At 36.3% G+C, this 26,436-nt stretch overlaps 1 protein-coding gene across 11 annotated transcripts in view; it reads right to left on the bottom strand.

Annotated features, from left to right (window-relative positions):
• Positions 1–26,436, bottom strand: part of MYO9A (myosin IXA) — a 282,129-nt gene that overhangs the window by 249,915 nt on the left and 5,778 nt on the right. For 9 of the 11 annotated variants that reach the window (XM_078448830.2, XM_078448837.2, XM_078448836.2 and 6 more), the window contains exon 2: positions 237–355. The exons of the other annotated variants lie outside the window; for them this stretch is intronic. The gene's annotated coding sequence lies outside the window, so the exon portion shown is untranslated. The remainder of the gene's footprint in view (positions 1–236; positions 356–26,436) is intronic. 11 annotated transcript variants of the gene reach the window in all.

Here is a 26,436-nt window from a genome sequence, read left to right as displayed (position 1 = left end):
TCACAGTTTTTGAGTTCGAGCCCCACATTGGCCTCATTGCTGTCAGAGCAGAACCCACTACGGATCCTCTGTCCCCCTCTCTCTGCCCCTCCCCCGCTTGTGCTCTTTCAAAAATAAACAAACATTAAAAAAAAAAAGAAGATGGCTCTTAAGAGAATACCTAAATGGCCAATAAAGATATGAAAAAGAATTCAACATCTGCAGTGAATTAGATTATTGTTCAAAAAATTCACTACCTGGGGTGCCTGGGTGACTCAGTCGATTAAGTGTCCAACTCTTGATCTCAGCTCAGGTCTTGCTCTCAGGGTTGTGAGTTCAAGCCCCACGCTGGGTTCTGTGCTGGGTGTGGAGGCTTCTTTAAAAAAAAAAAAAAAAATTATTCACTACCTATCCTCAAGTCCAGTCAAGTATACCTCCTCATCCCTTGAACTGAACTAAGCCACATGACTTAATTTCAAGAGTGAGAGGTCAGGAGACGTGATGATCTTAAAATATGCTTGCCCAGTTAGGTATGCCTTCTTGCATTTGTGCCACCACTATGAGAATATGCATTATCTAGCCTACTACTCCCAGTAGGAAGATGAGATACACAAGAAGAGCTATGCCAGGAGACCCACAAAATCATGACCAACAAATAAATATTATTGTACACCACTGGCAATTTTCAAATTGTCTGTTTAGGATTATCAGTTGACTAATATAACATCATTAGTCATCTGAGAAATGAGAATAAAAACCACAATGGAATATTACCAAACCTCTAGCAAAATTGGCTATGTCCACTAAAAGCTACATACAAGAATGTTCACTGCTACTTCATTCAAAAATAACCAAAGAAATAAAAACAGTCAAAATCTTATCAACAATAAAATTAATTAATGGAATACAATACAGCAATAAAAAAGAACAAACTGCTGATACAAACAACAATTAATCTCACAGACAAAATATTGAGTGAAAAAAGCCAGATACAGAAAGATATAAACAAAATTATCCCACTTATATTAAGTTCACCGATAAAACTATGGTTATAAACTTCAGAAGCATGGTTTCCTTCAGGAGTGGGAGGCAGAGCACAAAAGGAATCCTCATAGAGTTTTATAAACACTCTTTATCTTGATCTGAGTGTTGGATAAGCAGGTATTTAATATTTAAACTGTGAACACTGAAGACTTTTGCACTTCACTGTATATCTCAATAATAAAAAGGAAAAACTTTAGTATAACTAATGAGATTGGTTATTTGAAGCTAAAGTGGTATTCCATGTAATAAATATTATCAGTCCAGTATTATAATTTACTATATAACTTAAGAATATTTCAAAATTAAACTTTACTATAATCATTAAATACCTGGGGAAAGTATAAAAACTAGCATCTAGTTTAAATATTAATCCAAAGATTTATTCTTTTAATTACATTATTTTAACAGCTTCAAAAAACACTAATCATTTGCCATTCAATTAAGACTCCATGCAGAGACCAGACTATGACCAAAACATAAATAACTTAAAATCACTCCCTCTATAAGATAGCTCTCCAGTGTTTGTAAATAGTATTTTTTTCTTGGGGCACCTGAGTGGATCAGTTGGTTAAGCATCTGACTTTGGATCAGGTAACGATGTCCCGGTTCATGAGTTCAAGCCCCACTCAGGTGATAATCTCACACTTTTTTTTTTTTTAAGTTTATTTATTTTTGAGAGAGAGAGAGCATAAGCAAGGGAGGGGCAGAGAGAGAGGGAGACACAGAATCCAAAGCAGGCTCCAGGCTCTGAGCTGTCAGCGCAGAGCCTGAAACAGGGCTTAAACCCATAAACCATGAGATCACGACCTGAGCCAAAGTCAGTCACTTAACCAACTGACCTACCCAGGTACCCCCTGATCTCATGGTTCTTGAGTTCAAGCTCTGCATTGAGTTCAAGCCCTGCTACTGTCAGCAGAGTCTGCTTCAGATCCTCTGTCTCCCTTTCTAAACTCTGCCCCTTCCCCACTCTCTCTCAAAAATAAATAAATGTAAAAAAGTAATAAATTTATTTAAATTTTAGTTAACATACCATGCAATATTAGTTTCAGGAGATTAGAATTCAGTGATTCATTACTTACATACAACACCCAGTGCCCATCAGAACAAGTGCCCTCCTTAGTACCCAACACCCATCTAGCCCATCTCCCCCCAATCTCCCTCCATCAACCCATAGTTTGTTCTCTATCATTAAGAGTCTCTTATGATTTGTTTCCCTCTCTTCTCTTCCCCTACCTTCCCATATGCTCATCTGTTTTGTTTCTTAAATTCCACATAAGTGAAATCATATGGTATTTGTCTTTCTCTGATTGACTTATTTTGCTTAGCATAATATACTCTAGCTAATCCACATCACTGCAAATGGCAAGGTTTCATTCTTTTTCATTGCTGAGTAATATTCCATTGTATATACATATATACCACATCTTCTTTTGTTTTTGATGTTTGTTTATTTTTGACAGAGAAAGAGAGGCAGAGTACAAGCAGGGAAGGGGCAGAGAAAGGAAGACACAGAATCTGAAGCAGACTCCAGGTTCTGAGCTGTCAGCACAGAGCCCAACATGGGGCTCAAACCCACAAGCCATGAGATCATGACCTGAGGCAAAGTCGAATGCTTGACTAAGCCACCCAGGCGCCCCTATACCACATTTTCTTTATCCATTCATCAGTCAGAGGACACTTGGGCTCTCTCCATAGTGTACCCCTTTGAATCTGTATTTTTGTAGCCTTTGGGTAAATACCTAATAGTGCAATTGCTGGATTATAGGGTAGTTCTATTTTTAGTTTCAGATTTTTTTCTTAATACACCAATATGGATGACATAATTATGATGTTTCTGTGCTTTTATCCACTTAACAAAATTCCAAAAGCTTCAAAATGTTTATTCATTCTAATAAAAATCTTTTAAGGCTACAAAAAAAATTTTATATAGTTTTACACAGCAAAGTTTCTGCTCTGAGAAAACCCAACTAGTTGACTCAAAATTACAATATGATGCACAGTTTTACAGAAAAAGAACCTTACGATTCTTTAGAATTCTTAATGAAAATACAAAAAATTATATTTGTGGGTGCCTGGGTGGCTCAGTTAGTTAAGCATCCAACTTGATTTCGGCTCAAATCATGATCTCACAGTCGGGAGATTGAGTCCCGCACGGGGCTCCATGCTGGGTGTGGAGCCTGCTTAAGATTCTCCCCCTGTCTCTGTCTGTCTCTCTCTCTCTCTCTCTCTCTCTCTCTCTCTCTTTCTCTCAGCCCCTCCCCTACTTGCACTCTTTCTCTCTTTCTGGAAAAAAAAAATTCTATTTGTAATTAGAAAAAAAAACTATACATGCTTTTTATTTTTTTATTTTATTTTTTTTAACGTTTATTTATTTTTGAGACAGAGAGAGACAGAGCATGAACGGGGGAGGGTCAGAGAGAGAGGGAGACACAGAATCTGAAACAGGCTCCAGGCTCTGAGCAGTCAGCACAGAGCCCAACGCGGGGCTCAAACTCACAAACCGCGAGATCGTGACCTGAGCCGAAGTCGGACGCTTAACAGACTGAGCCACCCAGGCGTCCCTATACCTGCTTTTTATCCAGATCATTTATTCACAGATTTTATTTTACTAGCTCAATGATATTTGCCTATAAGATTATCAAATTACCCTTCCACAGTCCTCACAGAAAGAAAACTGTACATCAAACAGCTTTCTCTCTAGGCTCCCAATCTCTAAATAATTAATGTTTTAAGTGAACACACACTTAATGACTCTTACGAGCTCAGGAATGTGCTACATCTCAGCAGCACTTCATTTCTTTAAAAGTCGACAACATTTTCATTCACAGCTTTAGGAAGACTAACGCCTTTTTATTGATAATAATATAGTTAGACACTATGCTATATGCTTGATATGCATTACCCCATTTAATAAGAAACGTGTGCTATTAACCTCATTTAAAGATGAAGAAACCAGCTCAGAAAGGTTATGTGATGTTCCCAAGATGATACAGATGATCTGGGGTTAGAAACCAGGTCCCGACTATAGATGCTGGAGAGGATGTGGAGAAACGGGAACTCTCTTTCACTGTTGGTGGGAATGCAAATTGGTGCAGCCACTCTGGAAAACAGTGTGGAGGTTCCTCAAAAAATTAAAAATAGACCTACCCTATAACCCAGCAGTAGCACTGCTAGGAATTTACCCAAGGGATACAGGTGTACTAATGCATAGGGACACTTGTACCCCAATGTTTATAGCAGCACTCTCAACAATAGCCAAATTATGGAAAGAGCCTAAATGTCCATCAACTGATGAATGGATAAAGAAATTGTGGCTTATATACACAATGGAGTACTACGCGGCAATGAGAAAGAATGAAATATGGCCCTTTGTAGCAACGTGGATGGAACTGGAGAGTATTATGCTAAGCGAAATAAGCCATACAGAGAAAAACAGACACCGTATGTTTTCACTCTTACGTGGATCCTGAGAAACTTAACAGAAACCCATGGGGGAGGGGAAGGAAAAAAAAAAAAAAAAAGAGGTTAGAGTGGGAGAGAGCCAAAGCATAAGAGACTCTTAAAAACTGAGAACAAACTGAGGGTTGATGGGGGGTGAGAGGGAGGGGAGGGTGCGTGATGGGTTTTGAGGAGGGCACCTTTTGGGATGAGCACTGGCTGTTGTATGGAAACCAATCTGACAATAAATTTCATATATTGAAGAAAAAAAAAAAGAAACCAGGTCCCAATTTCTTAACCAATATGCTACACTTAGCACAAATAAGAAACATGATGATGACAACAATGGCAACACACTCAGCATTTACTCTGTGCTTAAGTCATTTAATCTTCATAACAATCGTAATCAAATGTATATTACTATCCTCATTTTACGAATCAAGAAACTGAAGCACATGAAGATTGACACTCGTCTCAGGTTACAGGCTAGTTACACAGCAAAGCCAAGATTTGGACCTCAGTGGTCTAGCCCTAGACTTGGTGCTCTTAAACACTATGCTACTTTGCCTTTCATAAACTGCTTCATGTTATAGTTGAAAAGCTACACATCATATTTCCTCTATGAAATCATAAGCTTTTTATGGAGCAGAGATCAATTCTGACCCCACTGCAGCTCAACATTAGCTTTTATTTAGCACAGGAACTGGTAATAATAAAGGGAGACTAGGAGGCACACTGGGGTCCGAAGGAAGGCTTCTTTGCAATAGTGATGTTTGAGTTTAGCCTTACCACTGAATTCCCAAATTGTGTTGTCAACTGCTTAGTCCATATTTGGTGGTCTCCCCTACCAGTCTACAGGCTTGCTGAAGAAGAGTATTTGTCTTTATATCTGCTACACAATGTTTGGTACTCAAAAAATGTTTGTTGAATAGATATGTGAAACTATTATAAAGTGTTTTACCTCACAATAGCCACTATCAATAGAATCAATAATATAAAACAGATTCGGAAGCAATTTTACAATTTGTGATAAACCACTTACCAGGCTGTTGAAGTAGAAAAAAAAGCAGGGAAAGGTAGTGATAGACAATAGAAACATATAAGACAATAGCAACATATGTTATTTATACCCAGTAGTAAATATGAGAACAAAGCAGAGAGACTTTTTTTTCTTAATTTACACATTCATAAATTTTTATCCCTTCAGTTAAGATAACCTTCTTCTGAGCACTTCTTCCTTTAATTTTCAATAAGAATTAGAGACTTGGGGAGTTGATCCACTTACAAACTCCATAAATGTCCAAATATTTTGAAGGTCTTGTTGACAAGATAGATAAGCTCAATGACTATAAAATACAAAATGCTGCGATTCAGCCTCACTTTCCACATTCTTAAGCTTGAGGAATAAGAATTCAGCATTTATTTATAAGGGTGGGCCTAGGGGTATCTTTCAACCCTACTACTCTGTTTATGAAACACACTTCTATAATATGACATCTTTCAGGTAGTGAATGACTTTTCAGATAACCATACTCTTAATCACTTGAGTAGTTTTACAGGCATACTTTAAACTCAGATTTGAATCCTCTGTATGAATGATTCTGAGAGGCTTTCAGAGTCGTGTGAGCAGGAGACCCTTCTTACAGATCATCTCTTCTTGTCCACTTTGGGAGATGTCCCACAGTCTCTTTAGTCTTTGTCCCTACTACATTTTTTATTTGCCCTGTTTTTCTACTCTTCAATAATACTAATGTTCCTTGTATTAACTATTGCTCAATTCCTCCATTCCAGATAATTTAACCAATGTTCTAAAACTCTTCAACAATTAAGCATCCTGAGGACAAAACAATAAATAAATAAATAAATAAATAAATAACAAAAACAAAGAAACAAATGAACAAACTAATTTTGGATAACCGTATGGTCTTTTTCTATAGAGAGCCAGAGTATAAATATTTTAGGCTTTGTGGATCACATATTTGGAGTTTTTGTTTTGTCTTACTCTTTTAAATGTTTAAAAATGTAAAAACCATATTTAGCTCTCAGACAGAACAAAAACAGGCCACCTGCCGGATCTGGCCTGTGGACAGCAGTTTGTCTATCATTATACTAGAAGACTTACGTATGCTATTTTAGTTATCAGTAGCATGCAGTGAAGCCTCAGGGAGGTGGTAACAAACCTGTATGAAATGAAGAAGCCAACTATGATAACATATGTGAGAAATACTCCAGGCTAAGAGGAATACGTAATGCAAAATGTTTAAATCAGAAACAAACTTGGTATGGTTGCAGAACAGAAAGGAGGTTAGGGTAGTATGGCTGAAACAAAGTATTCCACAAGGAAAATGGTGAGAAAGTTGAGGTCAGAGATAGAAAGGAGTTTGATCGTACCTCACAGTCTGGGATTTCATTCTAATGTACTAGCCTCTGGGTATTGTTTTATTTTATTGTTTATATACAAGGAATAATATAACCTGATTTATGTTTTTAAAAGGTTACTCCAGTTACTTGAAAGAGAATGGATTAGAGGAGGGAGGGAAGAAGGAGTAGAAGAAGGGAGACCAGTTAAGAGACTATTATAGCAGTCTAGGCAAAAGGTAATGGTTGTTGAATAAAATAGTAGCAGCTGGGGATAGAAAGAAGTGGACAGATTGGGTATGTATTCTGTACTCAATGATGAATTGATTAGGTGTGGGAACAAAGACAACACTTAGGTTCATCTGACTGAAAGGGACCAGGTAAATAGTGGTTCTATTTACTAAAATAGAAATAGAAACCTGGGGAAAAAACAGGTTTGTTCATGTTCATTTGTTGTTGGTGTGTTTGTTGCTGTTAGGGGCTGGGGGCTGCGGTATGTCTTTGGCCATGTTAAGTCTAGGACTCTAACAGGATATGCAAGTGAAAATATTATGAAAGCAACTAGATAGACAAGTCTGGAAAACAAATGAGGAAAGGGCTAAAGATAAGGCACATCTGCTAACCATCAGCATATAGATGGTACTGTAGGCAATCAGAGTAGATGAACTCACGTACAAACACACAGCAGATAGAGAAGAACTATGACTAAGCCCTGTGGGTCATCAGCGGTTAGGGGTCCTGCAGAGAAGAATGAGAGTCAAAAATAGAGCAGCTAATGACTTAAAAACACACAGTAATAACAGCAGTAGTAGTAATAATAATAATAATGGTTAACCCTTAGAATATTTAATATGTGGGGCACCTGGGTGGCTCAGTTGATTAAGTGTCTGACTTCGGCTCAGTTCATGATCTAACGGCATGTGACTTCTAGCCCCACGTCGGGCTCTGTGCTGACAATGCACGCAGAGCCTGGAGCCTGCTTCAGGTTCTGTGTCTCCCTCTCTCTCTGCCCCTCCCCTACTTGGGCTCTCTCTCAGTCTCTCAGAAATGAACGTTAAAAGAAATTTTTTTTAATTAAAAAAAAAACAACAACAATACTTGATATGTGCCAAACTATTCATTTGAGTCATTCAATCTTAGAACAATTTTGTGGAGCTAAACAGCACTATTATCACAATTTTCAAATGAAGAAACTGAAGAACAGCAGATAAACAACATGCTTTAGATGGTATATCGAAGCAGAGGAAAACCACCAGAAAAATGAAGGCTCATGAAGGAAAAGTATTTCAAGCAGCAGCAAATGAAGTTGAATAGAGAAATGACCTATGGATTTGAAACCATGGAAATCATCTGTGACCATTCTAGATCTGATTGATGTTTGTGACTAGTTGCATCTGGGCATGTACCCCAATCTCCTCATGGGGTGAGGTGTGAAAGATAAATAAGTTATTGTTGAGTATTCCATTACCTACCTATAAACAGACAACTCATCTTTCCTATTATAAATCATTCATGGTTAGTAATCTATTTTTATAGGATCATTCTCCAATAATATAAATATTTAAGACGTTATGGAGATAGAGCAAACCATTTGTTCCCAGAAGTTAAAGCTAAGCCACTACTAACCACCCAACAAGAGTGACCTTACATAAATTTGTATTTACCTCTAAAGAGGTACCTATATCAAGATCAACAACTTGCAACATTTACCACAGATAATTAAAAATCAATGATGAATCAATTAGAAAGTATACCTACCTCAACCAACTACCACTGCAATAAGGATCCATGGAACATCAAAAAAGCACAGCCAAGTCATGCATTTGGCTACAGTCATTAGATCTAAGCATACCCCTGCTCTTCTAAATTTATTCCACAGAGCCAACGTATCACTTTTATTCATATCTCAAGGGAATCTAAATTAAAATATCAATGACAGTCTCATAAAAACTGAAAAAAGAAATTTAGATGAGGAAAAGACAAAGAAATCACTTGATTGAAACAAATAAATACATAAACTATAGCTGGGATTAGCTGTTTAGCAAGAGTCTAGCACGGCATTGATTTTATAGAAAAAGCTCCCTACGGAGCCTGAAAAACAAACACAACCCAGCACTGATATAATCTTCCTCTATTTTGGTGACCTTTTACAGATGGAATTGAGGTGCTTTCTAACAGAAAGCAACAAACTGGAAATGCCAACAATGACAAATAATATGTAAATTTGGTACCACAGTCTGCTGAAATTAAAAGGCTCTCCAAAAAGTTAAGAAAAAGGATAGCCAAAAATAAAGTAGCTGTGTGACCTGTACAAATTATTTAACTCACAATATTATTCATTGGCATTTAATCATGGTCTGTGCAGAGGTCCACAATTTTTTTCTGTAAAAGGCCAGACAGTAAGTATGTTAAACTTTGAAGGTCCTATGGTTTCTTTCCCAACTACCCAACTCTGCCCTTGTAGCCCAAAAACAACTGTAAATAAAAACTTACCCTCATATCACCTGCCCTTTACTCATAAAAGCTGAAATACAAAATTAACTAATGAAAATTTAGATTTGACTAGACATTCCTGTACAATAATAAAAAATTAATCATGTTCCATATAGTTTATGTCCTCTTCACTAGAAATGAGAATGAAAGCAAAGGCACATAGCCACACCAATAAACTTGTTAATACTATTAATTAATAGAGGGGTGCCTGGGTTGCTCAGTAGGTTAAGAGGAGCAGCCAACTCCCGACTTCGGCTCAGTTCACAGTCTCACGGTTGGTAGGATAGAGCACCTCATGCTTGGGATTCTCGCTCTCCCTCTCTCTGCCCCTTACCCACGTGTGCATGCACTTTCACTAGCTTTCTAAAAATAAATAAACTTTTTTTTAATAGGATACCACCTTTTCAATCTGTACAAATGAAGAAAACAAACATAATTTCAAAATGTTTTCTAAACCTTTAGCAATACACAGCCATGGCATAAATTAACATTAGACATACATCTTTATCTGCAAATATTTTCATACCTATAAGAAATTTTAAGTTGCTCAACTGTGATTGGGCAAAGAAAACCACTATTTGCTGATTTCTGTTTATCAATAATTTTATCCTTACAATGTTTATGGTATTTCCATTGCACCCTCCTCTTTCACTACTTAGCTGATTCCTAGATACCCCCTCAAAAAAAAAAAAAAAAAAAAAACCCACAAAGAAACCTAGTATAGAGTCTGACACCCTGAGAGACAATAGTGAATCTATTCAACAGCATCCATTATTTCTGAATATGCAAAAAATTGATATTATGACATGAATAAACTAATATACCAATCCATCAAAACTATCCTATACTTGTCTTCTCTTTCTTATACTCTTTTCCACTATGGCTTTCTCTAGACAAGATTTAGCTTCTATTCTGTTCTGATATTTGGATTTACACTACTATTATGGGCTGACTTGTATCCCCCTAAAATGTATATGCTGAAGCCCTAACCCCCAATGTGGCTATATTTGGAGATAGGATGTTTAAAGAGGTAACTAGGGTTAAATGAGATCATCCAATAGGACTGGCATCCTTATTAAAAAAAGAAGAGACACCAAAAAAAAAAAAAAAAAAAAAAAAAAGGTCCAGAACTGTGAGAAAATAAATTTCTGTTATTTAAGCCACCCAGTCTGTGGGATTTTGTTATGGCAGCCCTAGCAAACTAGTACAACTATACAGCAGTTTTTGATATACAATTACCAATACACCTTAAAACTTCACACTGTATTATAATGAACTCTATAGGATACTTACTCTAGTTTTCTGCCATTGCCTAAGAAATACAATGCCATCCCTCTGTGCCTAGTATATGCATGGCTTTCTTTTTCCATCAGAGCTTGAAATATACACAACCTCCTTTCTCTTCCATCCCTTCAACTGTGATAATTTCTGATTTCTACTCTTATTTACCACAGTCAGGCATCTCCTTTCCAACACACTCAAAAATGTAACCTGACATATTTGTCACTTGCCACTCTGACACCTTTTCCCCTCTCTCACCCAGCCCTTTACAATCTGCATCACATACACTTCTCAGCCTTGGCACTACTGACATAAGGCATTCAGAAGCATCACTGACCAATGAGAGCACTTCTGGTCCATGAACAAAACAATAACATGGTGCTTTCTATTATTTATCTTTTTGCCCACACCAGTAGGCTATTATCTCTGAGTGTTGCAACTGCTCCTTGAGTTGGGAAAATTCAAATGTTTAACTCTATGTAAGCTTATTAAAGTGAAAAACTCTGCTCTTCAAATATTATCTACAAAGAGACTAGCTGTATTGGTTTCCATCAACAAAACATGTGCTACAAGTTGATTTTTCTACTTACATTGATAGCTCTGTGCTCATTTATCCATAACTATCCAGTCTCCCTTCTCTGACCAATGTGGTGCCTTTCTACAAAGAAATAGCATTCCAAAAATACAAGTACGTTCAGATAAGAGCATCCCTTACCAACTTGCTCAAGAATAAAGCCTAAAATTTTGTTCTCATTAGAACAGTAGTACAGCAAACAACTAAGTTAATACTTCAAAATACGCACTCATCAAATATTGCCTTATTGCCTCAAAAGTCAAACATTATGGAAAAATGTATCATTTTTATTCCTTCAAGATCTTGACTTTTATCAACACAGTATTGCCAGATCATTTATAGAAAAGTTTAATCTTGCAGAACTGGGTGGTTCAGTCGGTTAAGCTTCCGTCTTCAGCTCAGGTCATAATCTCATGGTCCATGAGTTCAAGCCCTGTGTCGGGCTCTGTGCTGACAGCTCAGAGCCTGGAGCCTGCTTCAGATTCTGTGTCACCCTCTCTCTCTGCCCTTCCCCTGCTCCTGCTCCATCTCTCTCTCTCTCTCTCTCTCAAAAATAATAAACATTAAAAAAAAAGTTTAATCTTAAAAGTTTTCTTAGGTTTTGATCCTATTAAAAGGGTGCCTTCATTCACTATGTGTCAAAAACCATATTGTGCCAATGACCCAAGTGGGATTCTTTTTTTTTTTATGCTGTGAGATAACAATTCTAAATTAATAACTTATAAGGAATAAGTATTCATGGTAAGTTAACAGTTTTATGTAAAAATAAAAGTTCAAGTTAATCATTATTTTACTGCATGGCAATTAGATACATAGCGAGTCACAAATTATTTACCAGTACATCAATAAAATCTCAGCTATTCTGAATTTTTAGAGAAGTCATTCTAGAAATCCAACTTTTCCAACACTGGAATTTCAGCTCTTTAATTAAGCACTAGAAGTTGTTTTCAAATACTCTGGATGAAATTATTTCCACAACATATTTTTTTTAATGTTTATTTTTGAGAGAAAGACAAAGCACGAGCACAGGAGGGACAGAGGGAGAGGGAGAGAGAGACACAGAATCTGAAGCAGGCTCCAGGCTCTAAGTTGTCAGCACAGACCCTGATGCAGTACTCAAACCCACAAACCGTGAGATCACGACCTAAGACAAAGTTGGATGCTCAACCGACCGAGCCACACAGACACCCCTCCACAACGTATTTCTAACTTTATATCTTTTAAAGCAGAGTATACTGAATATAATTCACACATTTCTTAAGAATCTGGAATCTTGTAGTAAATGTCAATTTTTATATGATAGTGATATTCATAAAAACTACTGACACACGTAAGCAAAGTTCTCTGTCCCTATCTCAGTATCAACAGATTGGCTTACTTTTAGTTTATAGAAAAGCTTTTCATGCTTTCAGCCTAACAACCTACAAATGCCCCTCTGTTCTCACTGCTGCTTCTAATCCATGCGGCCTTAGAAACCAAATACTTATTTGAATTGTCTAAAATAAGACTAACCTCTAAATGAAAGCCTAAGGGATTGTCACACAAGTACAGAAATGTTAACCATAGATTTCATGAAATCTCCATTAACCATTTAGAGACTTTTTCCAAAATAATTTTATGGGGGAAATATGGGCTTTATACTCACACAGGGGTTCAGATCCTACTTTTAGCACTTACTAGTTGTAGAGTCCTAGGTAAATAATAAGCCATCTTCCCTAAAAGTTTGCATGCAGTTAAAAGAAATCACCACGATCACCTAATTCACAGTTGCTATGAAGTTAAATGTGATACTAGACATAAAAAAAACAATGACTCGGGGCACCTGGGTGGCTCAGTCAGTTAAGCGTCCGACTTCGGCTCAGGTCATGATCTCACGGCTCGTGAGTTCGAGCCCCGTGTCAGGCTCTGTGCTGACAGCTCAGAGCCTGGAGCCTGTTTCAGATTCCATGTCTCCCTCTCTCTCTCTGACCCTGCCCCGTTCATCCTCTGTCTCTGTCTCAAAAATAAATAAACATTAAAAAAAAAAAAATTTCACAAAAAAAACACAATGACTCTTACAAAGTAGGTGCACAATTAAAAGGTGTACTTTCATCTTTGATTTACAGAAGTTAATGTGGCATATTTGCTGAATTTTATCACCTTTTGTACAGCCAACAAAATTTTCCATTTCTTTTTCAATATTTTTAAGTTCTGTATATCTACATATGGTGTTAGTTTCTCCCACCAAACAGCTTTTGAGTATTTTATGCCTTTCTTGTCCTCTATAACTGAGACTTCTCCTGCATGGCCCAAGCAGCTGAAATCCCTAAGACCGTACTGGGAACATGGAAAAGAATGTACAAACCTAAGTGTTCACACTCTAGATCACAAATAAGCTTTCTAAAGTCAAAGTCTCTGTCCGCTACTTACTAGTAATATAATTTTGAAGCAAGCTAGTCTAGCTCTCTGAGCCTTAATTTCCTCATATTCAAAAAATAATATTGAAGCATCTAGATGGTTCATTCAGTTAAGCATCTGATTCCTGATTTCGGCTCTGATCATGATCTCACAATTCATGAGTTCAAGCCCTCCATTGGGCTTTGTGCTGACAGTGCAGAGCCTGCTTGAGATTCGGTCACCCTCTCTCTGCCCCTCTCCCATTTGCTATCTCTCTCTCAAAATAAGCCAAAAAATAAACAAAAAATAACATCAATCTCCAATAATGTGGCCAGTTATTTGGAACAAAGCAATGAGATTTTCAAAACTAAATAAAACAGAAAACACATATTCGTAAAAGTATCAAAAAGTGACAAGATAGTAGGGAACCATAAGGTCAAAACGTAAGAAAGGGCAGGAATTCAGAGAAGAAAGCAGAGTGCTGAAGCCAGGTTAGCCGCTAATCAAAACCAAACTTGGACTTTGATTATCACAGTCTCATAAAGATAGTAGCCCAGGGCCCACCCAAGGCAGTAAGTCTGACAGGACACCCTATACCATACAACTGGAACCCATTAAATCAACCAAAGAAAACCTGTTCCATTCTAACCCATCCCCTTAAAACTGCAAAGAAAGTTGCTCTGGCACTGAACTGTAACAGAAAAGGGGAAAGCAGAGTTCCTGTCAAGTTATAACTTCTTCAGTAAAGGACCAGATGTAAGTACTTTAGGCTTTGGAGGCTACAACCACTCAAACTCCTTTGTTGTAGCTTGAAAACAGCCACAAACGATACAGAAACAAATGAGCATGTTACATTCCAATAACACTTTATTTATGGGCACTGAAATTTTGAGTTTCATATAATTTTCACGTCACAAAATATTATTCTTTTTTTGCCAATCATTTAAAATGTAAAAACCATTCTTAGCTTTCAACCTTACAAAAACCAGGTGGCACAGAGCACAGTCTGCCTTGGGTTGTAACCATAAGACACACCACCATCTAAGGCACCACTAGACTACACACACAGATTTGTGGCCCTAATTCACACCACCTGTATGACCAAAAAAAAAAAAAAAAAAAAAAACAAACAAAAAAACAGGTTATAGGCATCTAGAACATGCCTGTGCAAATGTCACAAATAATGTCCCAAGAAAGGGCATTACTTAGACCAAGCACAAAGAAAGCAAAACACCATGAACAATAAGCAAACAAAGGTTAGAAACAGATCTACAGGGTGGGGGAGAGAAGAATGTGGGTAATGGGCAATGAGGAGAGCACTTGTTGGGATGAGCACTGGGTGTTGTATGGAAACCAATTTGTCAACAAATTATATTAAAAAAAAAACCAACAAAGTTAATATTCTCATCAAAAAAACCCAGATGTACAAAAATATCAGATATTGTAAATGTCATACACAAAACATAAAATAACCGCTTACTAATGCTGAAAGCAATAAACATGCCTGAAAATATTTGAAAGGAACAAGGACTATACAAAATGACTTGGAAGATACAGAAAACAGCTTATAAAATTGTAAAACACAGTTGAAACTAACTGGAACAGTGAAGAAGAAATTACCCATAATAAAAGAAAAAAAATATTTTTAAAAAGATCACGTAAGAAAAAAAGTTAATAGACAAGTAAATTGGAGATCCAGAAAAGAAAAGAGTATTGAAATTGTAATATCATGTTCTTTTCAAATAGAAGCCAGTAATAAAAAGATGACTAGCAGTAACAAATGGTATCCTTCACACCAATATATATCCCATCCCACATATCCTTCTACAATGTAATATTCACACTCTTCCCTATGTTCTTTCCCCATTGAACTTGGATGGACCTTTGTAACTGTCTCCATCAACAAAATGCAACAAAGTAAGGCTGTGTGACTTCTGAGATTAATTCAAAAACAGTAACATGGCTGCTACCTAGCATTTTCTTCCTCAGGAATTCCAGTGGTCATACTATAACAACATTTTAAAAGCTCCATGGAAAAATCCACATGGAAAGGAACTGAGGCAGAACTGCCAAACTGAACTGCTCCTGAATTCCTGACACACAAAAACTGTAAACGGGTAACTACGCTCTGGGCTTAACTTGTTATGCCACAACAGATAATTAACATACAAAGGAAATCCTCAGAAGAGTTGTAAATTTTAAAACACAGTCCTGGGGCACCTGGGTGGCTCAGTGGATTGAGCATCTGACTTCGGCTCAGGTCATGACCTCTCAGTTTGAGTTCGAGCCCCGCATCCGGCTCTGTGCTGACAACTCAGAGCCTGGAGCCTGCTGCGGATTCTGTGTCTCCCTCTCTCTCTGCCTCTCTCCCACTCACACTCTGTGTCTCCTTCTCTCTCAAAAATAAATAAACATTAAAAAAAATTTTAATAATAAAAAATAAAACAGTCCTAAATAAACCATGTGACAAATAACTAAATAGAAAATATTTTGGACTAGACTGTAACAAGATACTTATGAGATGCAGCTAAAGCAATATTTGACAGGGATATTTATAACCCTAAATAGGTATAACAAAAAAAATAATTAGGAATTGTCTATTCAAGAAAATAGGAAAAGAATAGCAAAATAAACCTACAACAAGTATGGGAAAATAATAGAAATGAGAAATAAAATAAAATATATATTGGAAAGGTCCAACAAAGCCAGAAGTTGGGTCTCTGTAAAAACTATAAGTTGCCAATCCTCTGGCAAGAATGCTGAGTAAAAGAAAGGGAAAGGGATCAGAAATGACAACAGGGACAAAAACTACCAATGCTGCAAACATTACAACAGTAAGAGGATTTTTTTTTTAATACAGATGAAATTGAAAAAATATCCTAGAAATATATTTAACTCAGCAAAACTTACTCAAGAAGACAGAAAATTTAAATGGTCCCATTAAAAAACAAAACACAATGACTCTAAAAAAAAAAAAAAAATCTTCCCACAAAGAAAACTCCAGAGCTTTACCAGCAAGTTCTCCCAAATACTCAAGGAATCTTAAATAAATTCTTCCCAATTCTTTTTATGAAGCTGGCATAACTCTGAAACCAAAAATCCTGGTAAGGACCAGACTAGAAAGAGAAATCTTAAGCCAATCTTACCCCTGAACTGGTATGCAAAAATTAAAAACAAATACTGGCAAACAAAAACCAGCATCATAATATGCTGTCATCAAGTTAGGCATATCCCAGGAAAGCAAAGACAAATCCAATATTAATATCAGATAGCCAGTTAATATAATCAACCATGCTTCAAGAAATCCATAAAAATTCAATATTTATTCATGTCTCAAAAGGAGTCTTTGTAAACTAGAAATTGAAGAAAACTTCCTTAATTTGATACAAGGTACCTACAAAAACCTTCAGCATACTTAACAGGGAAAGCCTAAACATTTCTCCTCTGGTATCAGGAACAAAATAAGGATGGCCGTTATCTACTTCTATCAACATTATACTGGTGATCCTAAGCAAAATAGGAAACCAAGAAGAAAATAATAAAAGGCATTACCAACAAGGAATAGAACCAAGAAACAGAGTTTAGAAATACAAAACAAAACTGTGGTACAAAAACAGACACGCAGACCAATGGAACAGAATAGAGAACCCAGAAATGGACCCACAAACATATGGCCAACTAATCTGACAAAGCAGGAAAGAATATCCAATGGAATAAAGACAGTCTCTTCAGCAAGTGGTGCTGGGAAAACTGGACAGTGACATGCAGAAGAATGAACCTGGACCACTTTCTTATACCATACACAAAAACAAACTCAAAATGGATCAAAGACCTAAATGTAAGACAGGAAGCCATCAAAATCCTCAAGATGAAAGCAGGCAAAAACCTCTTTGACTGTGGCCGCAACAACTTCTTACTCAACACGTCTCCAGAGGCAAGGGAAACAAAAGCAAAAATGAACTACTGGGACCTTATCAACATAAAAAGCTTCTGCACAGTGAAGGAAACAATCAGCAAAACTAAAAGGCAACCGACAGAATGGGAGAAGATATTTGCAAATGACCTATCAGATAAAGGGTTAGTAACCAACATCTATAAAGAACTTATCAAACTCAACACCCAAAAAACAAATAATCCAGTGAAGAAATGGGCAAAAGACAGGCATAGACACTTCTCCAAAGAAGACATCCAGATGGCCAACCGACACATGAAAAAATGCTCAACATCACTCATCATCAGGGAAATACAAATCAAAACCACAATGAGATACCACCTCACACCTGTCAGAATGGCTAACATTAACAACTCGGGCAACAACAGATGTTGGCAAGGATGCAGAGAAAGAGGATCTCTTTTGCACTGCTGGTGGGAACGCAAACCGGTGCAGCCACTCTGGAAAACAGTATGGAGGTTCCTCAAAAAATTAAAAATAGAACTACCCTATGACCCAGCAATTGCACTACTAGGTATTTATCCAAGGGATACAGGTGTGCTGTTTCAAAGGGACACAGGCACCCCCATGTTTATAGCAGCACTATCGACAATAGCCAAGGTATGGAAAGAGCCCAAGTGCACATTGACTGATGAATGGATAAAGATGTGGTATATATATACAATGGAGTATTACTCAGCAATCAAAAAGAATGAAATCTTGCCATTTGCAACTACGTGGATAGAACTAGAGAGTATTATGCTAAGCAAAATCAGAGAAAGACAAACATCATATGACTTCACTCATATGAGGACTTTAAGAGACAAAACAGATGAACACAAGGGAAGGGAAACAAAAATAATATAAAAACAGGGAGGGGGACAAAACAAAAGAGACTCATAAATATGGAGAACAAACTGAGGGTTGCTGGAGGGGCTGTGGGAGGGGGGTTGGGCTAAATGGGTAAGGGGCATTAAGGAATCTACTCCTGAAAGCATTGCTTCACTATATACTAATTTGGATGTAAATTTTTAAAAATAAAAAATAAAGTTAAATTACAAAAAAAAAAAAAAAAAGAGTATGCTACATGATTGGGAGCCATTTAGTTTTTTGCATAGAAAATTTTGGGTGTGCTAGGAACTTTAAGTTTAATGTAGGAAGTTAAGAAACATTTTAGAGGCTATACTGTAGACTACTTGATAGATTCTTGTTCCAAATAAGTCTTTGTGGACTGTGCCATCTATGAGGAATCCCAGGGAAAATGTTTACATTTTGCATACACTGAAGAAATTTTCTGTAATTTGCCTAATCTGTAATAGCATTTCTGAGTATTTTCCTTTTTCCGTGTGTATGGTTTTCTTCTATCTTCAATTATTAGTATTCTAATAAAAGCATTTCAATTTGAATAAAAAAAAAAAAGAGTATGTTACAAGTACAGGAACAGACCAATAGAACAGAGGAACAAGGCCAGAAACAGACCTACACAAATATGGATACCTGATATAGGTCAGATGTGGCATTGAGATCAGTATAGAAAAGATGAAATGTTCAAAAATCAGTGCTAGGACAATCAAGTATCCATTTGGGATGGGAAAGAATGGGAAGTATCCATTTGGGATGGGACCTCCCATTATACATGAAGTCTATCCCAAATAAAGAGCAAATCTGTGAAAGGTTAAAACTTGAAAGCTCTTAGTAGATCATATTCGAGAACATCTTTAACATAGCCTAGAAAAGGGTTTCTTTAAAAAGATTCAATAAGTACTAGCCAAAGTTGATAAATTCAACTATGTTAACACTGAGAAATTCTGTTGATCAACAAGCACCAACAAGTCAAAAACATAACTTGTAACAGGTATAACTGAAGGACCAGTCTCCAAAACACATACAGAATTCCTAAAAATCAGTAAGAAAAGCAGAAAAAAACTGGGCAAACAACTTGAACAGGCACATCATATGAAGAAAACTCAAATGGGGGTGTCTGGGTGGCCCAGTCAGTTAAGCATCTGGCTCGTGATTTTGGCTCAGGGCATGATCTCACGGTTCGTGGATTCGAGCCCCATGTGGGGCTCCATGCTGACAGCACAGATTCTGCTTGGGAGTCTCTCTCCCTCTCTCTCTGTCCCTCCCCACCCTCAAAATAAACTTTAAAAAGAAAAAGAGAAGAGAGAGAAAGAAAACTCAAATCTATGAAAAGATGTTCAACTTAATGAGCCATCATGGAAATGCAAATTAAAATTATGGCATACCATCACACCCTTCACACTGGCAAAAATTAAGAGTCTGACAATACCAAGTGTTAAAAATGTAGAGCAATGGAGGGGCAACTTGCTGGCTTAGTCAGTGGAGCATGCAACTCTTGATCTTGGGGCTATGGGTCAAGCCCTACACTGGGTGTAGAGATTACTTAAAAATAAAATCTTTAAAAAAAAACAACAACAACAGAGCAATGGGAACTTATATACTGTGTTGGAGAAAGTATAAATTAAAATAATTCTGAAAAACACGTTGCCATTATCAAAGTTGAACACGTGCATACCTCACAACTTAGCAGTTCCATTCCTATAAATTCTAGAGAAACATTTATACACTTGAAAATATGAAACAGGTAGAAGAGCACTTACCACCAAATTATTTGTATAACAGCAAGAAAATGAAATCAACTCAAATGTCCATCAAAAATAGAATGAATAGGGGCACTTGGGTGGCTCAGTCAGTTAAACGTCCAACTCCTGATCTCAGCTCAGGTCATGATCTCACAGTCCGTGAGTTCGAGCCCTGCATCAGGCTCTGTGCTGACAGCTCAGAGTCTGGAGCCTGCTTTGGATTCTGTGTCTCGCTCTCTCTCTGCCCCTCCCCTGCTCACACACTGTCTCTCTCTGTCTCAAAAATAAATAAAACATTAAAAAAAAATTTTTTTTTTAAAAGGGAAGGGAGAGGCAATCCTGATTTGTTGGCCTGGGTGATGACAACACAAATATTTACTTCAAAATTTTCTTTAAATTGCAAGTTTTATTCACTCTCCTATATATATGAATAAAAGGAAAAGTAAACTGCATACCATTGCTATAGTAATTTAATACAATAAAGCAACCTATGGGGCACAGGGTTACCTGGGTGGCTCAGTCGGTTAAGCATCTGACTTCAGCTCAGGTCATGATCTCACCGCTCCTGAGCTTCAGCCCCACATGGAGCTCTGTGCTGACAGTTCAGAGCCTTGAGCCTGCTTCCAAATCTGTGCCTCCCTCTCTCTCTGCCCCTCCCCCTGCTCACTTTCTGTCTCTCTCTCTCTCAAAAATAAATAACACATTTAAAGAATTAAAAAAAACAATAAAGCAACCTATGTAAGTCTGGTACCTAGTGCGCATTCAAAAAAAAAAAAAAAAAGGCTACTATAATTATATAATTTTTAGTATTTCCCCAAAGTTGCTTATGGTAGATACTGAAAAATTTTGTTCAGTAAATGAAACAAATTCAGATGATAAACACACTTAGCATGGTGAACACTGCCTAATGGGTAACTGCATAGAATTGTGTATCACCTACGCTGTACAGCTGTAACTAATACAACATTGCATATTAACTATACTTCCATTTTAAAAAAAAAAAACAATAAACGAAACATTACTTTCAAGCACTGGAGTAAAAGACAATTTAGATCTGAATGGCTAGGTTCCCTAACTTCCAATTTCTATTTCACAAGCCCCATAGCTTGAATTCCTTCTATCCTAACAGGTGCCCTTCCCTTTCCCTTTGGTATTCTTGATCTCTTACTTTTTATTTATCCTCATAATATACATCTTATTATACATCAGACTATAAGCAACTGTCACAAAATGCTTGGAATCCCAAAATCTGAGAGATTTAAGGCAGAAAAGAAGAAGAAAGGCTAAAGTGAGGGAGGGGGAAGTTGTAGAAAAAAAGTGAAGACAAACTTGAGTTATCCTTACATGAAAACACCCAGGACATCAGGTTTTTAGTTCCAATGCTTTAAAGAAGCCAAGAAGCAGAGGAAGAAAAAGCAAGTGAATCATCTATTGTCTGACCCTCGTATCATACAACAATAAAAGCAGATTAACATTAACACCAATGACCTAATATACAAGGGGAAGAAAGTATACTATGTCCCAAAACATACCATGAAATTCTCTTCACAACAACAACAACAAAACACAACAAAGCCCACTCAAACTATAGCTCTCTGGAACAAATCAACTCCTTCTCAATTACTTGGGGAAGACACTTTTTTTTTAATTAATTTATTCCATATGTATTACTTACAGTCCAAAAAATTAAACACAAATATCCATCAGATCCAGATTCATTAAGATTATGGCACAGCAGAATATTATGCCTCCATGAGAAAGATCCGAATGTACCAATATGGAGTGCTCTCCAGAATATATTAAGTGGAGAAAAATAAAGCTACAGAACAGTATATATAGATATTGCTCATGCACGCATGCATGTGCACACACACACACACACACACACACACACACACACACACCTTTGGCATATGAAGGGAGAATACACACATACATCTTATTTTTCAAAGAGAAAAAATACCGGAATGACTGATCAAAAACTCACAAAAATGTTACCTTTACAGGAGCAAGGAGGAAACAGAATAGAAGAGACAGGGATAAAAATGAGATTTCTATATATGCCTTTTCATTTGATTTCTCCTTTGAACTATGTAAGTGTTTCATATATTCAAAGAGTAATATTAAACAAACAAAACAAAACAAAAAAAGGGGGGGGGAGCAAACCCTAAAATGAAAAACAAATGGATCTAACTACATACCTATCAAATTGGTAACAATCACACTGAGAAAATAATGATTTCAAGTGACTTTTAAATATAGTACTAACAATAAGTATATCCTTATTGGGATACATTCTAAGGACAAAATGAAATGCAAAAAAATCTTAAGCTTCACTGAGTAGGTTTATTTATCTTGAAACTATTTAAGGTGTACTTTAAATATATACATATACATAAAGGTTAAGAAAAACTAAGGTTTTCAATGTAAAAGAGATTAAACTTAAAAAAAAAAAAAAAAAAGGAAAGAAATACCCACAGAGTTAAATTTGAATTAGAATTATCAATATGACCTCATGCTTTTTTTCCCCTCCAGACAAGGCAAGGCCTAGAAGTAGTGACATCCCCATAAAAAGGAGCATATATAGCATCCAGATATTGGTTTCTAAATATCATCCTCCATTATAAGGAGACAGAGCTCCTGAAGAGAAACTGCTAATTGAAATCTAAAGCAGGAAAAGTCCATGGTGAGCCAAGGTATCTAATACTCAAAAGTAAGGACTCATTCAATGACTAATAATGCATTTATGCAAAAAGAACTGAGGGCTATGCTTGGAGGGGCTCCCAATGCCCTTATTTGAGACCATTTGAGCACCAAAAAGAATAATGTCTGTAACTTATTGTAATTCAACAAAGAAAAATCCAAGAGATCATAACAACATTCATTTGTTACCATTGTAATAACTCATAGACCAACTCCTCATTCTGAAAATTAGATGAGAAAGAATTAAGCATTTATTTACTCTGCCCTTTAGGAAGAACTATAGTTCATTCCCAGTTGCTGGAAGGTTATAAAGCTCTTGTTAACTGAAGAATGATAGCTAGTAAGTGTAAAAAAAAATAATAGAATTAGAAAAATCACTAATTTTCAAGTTTCAATTAAATAACTGAATTGCCTAAGGTTCAACAAAGGATGCTAAAATTATGAGGTAAGGCACACTGAATAATGGAATTTTTTATGGTACCAAAGTATCACCCCCACAAATTATTGTATTTGATCACAGTAGGAAAAATACACTTCTACAATGGAGAGTCAGCAAACACCAACTTTAAACTTCATAAAACTTAGATTACTAATAGTGACATTATGTACCTCCCATAATATGCAACATGAAATATAACATCACCTATGAAGTATTCTTGCCAAAACTTTTTTAATATGCATCTAACTCAAGCCTTTAAAATATAACTTCCAATTTACAAAATACACAGTGAACAAAGGAATAAGTTAAACAAAAGCACAAAGAAACAATCAGGTAACTCTAGAAAACAGGCCATTCTACAAGAATGATCTCGTCTTCTCAAAGAAATGTCAATCATGAGAGAAACAGGAGTGGAGGAAGGAAATTTTCTAGATTAAAAGAGACTAAAAAGATAATCAAATGTGGGGCGCCTGGGTGGCGCAGTCGGTTAAGCGTCCGACTTCAGCCAGGTCACGATCTCACGGTCCGTGAGTTCGAGCCCCGCGTCGGGCTCTGGGCTGATGGCTCAGAGCCTGGAGCCTGTTTCCGATTCTGTGTCTCCCTCTCTCTGCCCCTCCCCCGTTCGTGCTCTGTCTGTCTCTCTCTGTCCCAAAAATAAATAAAAAAAAAAAAAAAAAAAAACGTTGAAAAAAAAAAAAAAAGATAATCAAATGCAATACAAAAATCTTGACTGAATTCTGGTTTGAAAAAATCATTTTATGGGACAAATGGGAAAATTTTAAATATAGACTGAATATTAAATGCTATTAGGAAATGACTTATTTTTCTAGGTGTTGGTAATGGCACTGTGGTGATGTACAGAATATCTTTTTTTTTTTTTTTTTAAGTTTTATCTAAATAATCTCTACACCCAACATGGGGCTCTCAAACCAAAGATCAAGAGTCAGTCACATGCTCTTCCAACTGAGCCAGCCAGGCACCCCAAGAATATTTATTTTCTTAGGAGATATATGCTGAAGTATTTTGAGATAAACATCATAATAGTCACAGCTTTCAAAAGGCTCAGTGAAAGTATACACATGTCCATACGTATAAAGAACAATAAAGCAAATACGGATGGGCCATTGATAACCTGAATCTAGGTGGCAGACATATCAATGTTCTTTGTCCTAATCATTCAATTTTTTCATTATTTTCTAAGTTTTTTTATTATTAAAAAAAAAGTAGGGGAGAGGCTAGAAGAGAACCAAAAGAAGGTAGAGTTTCAAAAGAAAGTAAGGAAAAAATACGATCTAAAAATCATTTATAAACACATATCCACACAGTCATCTGAAGAACTTTCTTCTTTATATTTAAAAAGAAAAAGGGGCACCTGGTGGCTCAGTCTTGTTAAGCATCCAACTTCGGCTCAGATCGTGATATGACCTCAAGCCTCCCAAAGGCTCTGTGCTGACAGCTCAGAGCCTGGAGCCTGCTTCAGATTCTGTGTCTCCGTCTCTCTCTGCCCCTTCCCAAGTAGCGTGCATGCGCGCTCTCTCTCTCTCTCTCCCTCTCTCTCGCTCTCTCTCAAAAATAAACATTAAAAAAATTTTTTTTAAAGAAAAAAAATCCAGAGATTACTCAACCCACTATCATCTGATCAATATAAGTAAACAGATTTCAAACAAATACTTACACATTACAAATAGCAGTAGTACTACAATCTGTCAATGATTTAAGGAATGTTTGTCATTGGCAAACAGAACATTGTCTTATGATACCTCAATTGAAGTATCATAACACATTGAATCAAAATACATTCTAACATCCATTAAACTTATATAGTAAGAAATCAAGAAAAGCATTTCTTTGAAACTTCTTGAATTCAAAAATATTATCACAGTTGAAAGACAGCTAGCCGACTTTCTACAATTTACTTCTATTAGCAACAAATTTTGATTAGCCATTTATTCTAAACGCCACACAATGAATTCTTTAAATTCCTGACCTCATATTTAAATATAACAAGAAATAGACATATTTTCAGGAGAAAAGGAAAATTTGTTGAATATCAACTATGTGCCTAGTGCTTTACACAAAGTTTTTTTAACTCTAAATGATAATCTTGTGTCAGGTAAGTATTTCCAATTTGAGAGATGCACATTCTTAAAGCTCAGAAATGTTAAGTGACTTGCCTATAAATGACAGCTTATAAATGATGAGGCTGGAAACTGAATTGAGGTTGTTGGAAATCCAGGTTTGAAAGTCCATATTCTTTCTACTTGATCGGCCTTAATGGACTTAAATTAATATTTGCAGACAGAAAAGCCCATCTAAGGAAAAAGTATGTTTAAAAGAATACCTTCATATTCAAAGAGCTACATAATGTCAAAGAAAAATCAAAACTGAGAAAAAGAAAAAATACACTCTAAAATGATTGCTGGTTGTAAAAAAAAAAAAAAAAAAATTCTTAGCAAGCCAGCTGTCTATGACATAGGACAGCTAGTACTTTCCTCACTGTACATGTAAAATTACACTCCGGTTGCCCGCTGGATGACCCCACTGCCAAAATATGCTAGCAACATAATTCACATTAAAACTCAGAGGCCAAACGCCATTTGGAAAGTGTTTTACATGTTTACTATACACATCTTCATCAAGTTCACCATTCAAAATTAATAGGCTATTTTCAACAAATATTCTTTGATCTATCATATTATTTTCTACCACTCTGAAATATTAAACTTATAAACAAGAAAATCTACTTAAATATAAACATCCCACAACTGAATATTAGAATATTAGTAGAATGTGATTTCAAATTTGTCTGTTGCATGTAAGTATGCGAAAATTACATTTCTGTAATATAACAAATTATATTCGTTCTACAGGATCACAATCCCGACACCTGTCTCTCGTATGTCTAAAGATACACACAAAATATGTAGAAAAAAACATTAAAAGAGTTTTCCCATTTAAAATTAAATCCTCTTTGAACTGGATTAGTAACTAGAAAAGGGCATGAGGTAGCTTACGGAGATGTAGAAATATTCTGCATTTTACCATGGGTGTTGGTTACACTGGTGTGTTTACTTGGTGAAAATTCACTTAGGATCTGTGTACTTTTTTGTATACTTTAAAATTTATAAAAAAACATTATACACACACAGACATACATATTTTTTTTAATCCCCAATCTAAGTCTTCCTTCCTATATAGTAGGGATAAAAAAAGA

Source organism: Panthera onca, chromosome B3 (assembly GCF_046562875.1).
Source record: "Panthera onca isolate mPanOnc1 chromosome B3, mPanOnc1 haplotype 2, whole genome shotgun sequence".
Classification (NCBI taxonomy): Eukaryota; Metazoa; Chordata; class Mammalia; order Carnivora; family Felidae; genus Panthera; species Panthera onca.
This window is presented reverse-complemented; position numbering and strand designations above follow the sequence as displayed.